Consider the following 1743-nt stretch of genomic DNA (forward strand, 5'->3'; position numbering starts at 1 on the left):
TATGTTATTGTAAATTTTATAAATTTGATACTGAAAGGTTCGTTCAAATAAAGCAGTGGAGTGTTTAGGAGGAGAAATTAAACCACAAAATCTTAAATTTAAGTTGTGAACGTCCGTTCGAAAGCGGATTTTGTTATAAAGATACGCTGGTTTCTTATATAAAAGCACCTTATGGCATAGTGTTGCAAATAGTAGTTTTCTCCTGTTATTCATGTCTAGCCAGTTCAGATCACTCAACTTATGGGAGATGTGCTCAAACTTGCGTATGCCGAATATCATACGCATGCAGCTATTTTGTACCCGTTGGATACGCTTTGCCACGTCTTGCGTTATAGACGACCAATAAATTTCGGAACAATAGTTAAAGTGGGACAGTACAAGGGAGTTACAAAGCATAGCTTTTATATGAATTGGTAAGGTTTTTCTGTGCGGGAATAACAATTTCAAATTCATAATGCTTCTCTTTATGTAAGTGTTAATTTGTGTACTATATCTGAAAGAGTTATCAATAGAGAGGCCTAAGTTTTTTACTTCAGATTGGAGAGGTATGGTCGTCTCGTGCAAAGTGAAGTTGAGTTTGTCTTTTATTGAATTGATTTTGTCTTCATTCCCAAAAACTATGATTGAAGATTTTGATGGGTTTATGAATAATGAGTGCATGTGTGAAACTGATTCAATGGAGTGAAGGTCTTCATTTATTTTACGAGTAGCCTCCTCTACGCGAAATGAATACAACATTTGTGTATCATCGGCAAACTTCTTCAATTTGCAATGCTTAATACATTTGTCAAACTGGTGAGTATATATAATAAACAGCAGTGGGCCCAAAATAGACCCCTGTGGAACACCTTTTGAAGTTGATAAAAAATCTGATTGAGTAGCTTTAATTTTTACAGACTGACACCGTCCAGTTAAGTAACTATCAAACAATTTCACTGCTTGACATGACAATCCAATGCTTTCCAGAATAGAGAGAAGAATGCCGTGATTGATAGTGTCAAAGGCCTTGCTATAGTCTAACAGTGCCAAGACAGAGATGAGTTTGGAGTCAGTAGCAGTAATAATGTCATCGACAGTATCGATCAAAGCTGTGGTGCAGCTATAATTCGGCCTAAAGCCGGATTGGTGATCAGGAATTATGTGTTTTGCGTCAACGTATGCTCTGAGCTGGTCATTCATTATTTTTTCTATTATTTTGGACATCACTGGTAATATGCTTATCGGGCGCAAGTCTTTAAATTCATTTGGGCGAGGTGTCTTTGGCAATGGAGTTATCACAGCTTTTTTCCAGGCTTCCGGATAAATACTTGTTAAAAGTACCATATTTATAACATGAGTAAGGTATGGTTCGATAATTGGGCAGAATAGTCTTAGGATGTTGATATTAATTCCATCGGAACCATAAGCAGTTGACTTGATACCACTTATGATTTTCGCAACGTGGCTTGTTTCGACAGTAGAGAATTTAAAAGACTGATTATGAATTATTTTATTATTTTTATAAAAGTTGATCAACTGAGTTACGTTTTGGTCATTTGAGTTAGGAATTGAATTTACAAAGAAGGTATTTATAGCTTCTGGATTATCTAAATGGGCGGGTAAGTCAGGTTGTACACTATTTGGAGATAAAAGTTGCTTTAACTCTTTCCAGAGTTGTTTATTGTTAGAATTAATCTTGTGCTTGAAAAAAGCTGCCTTTTCTTTGTGCTTGAAAAAAGCTGCCTTTTCTTGCTTAACCATGAG

This window comes from Photinus pyralis, unplaced genomic scaffold, assembly GCF_008802855.1.
Source record: "Photinus pyralis isolate 1611_PpyrPB1 unplaced genomic scaffold, Ppyr1.3 Ppyr1.4_LG5, whole genome shotgun sequence".
NCBI lineage: Eukaryota > Metazoa > Arthropoda > Insecta > Coleoptera > Lampyridae > Photinus > Photinus pyralis.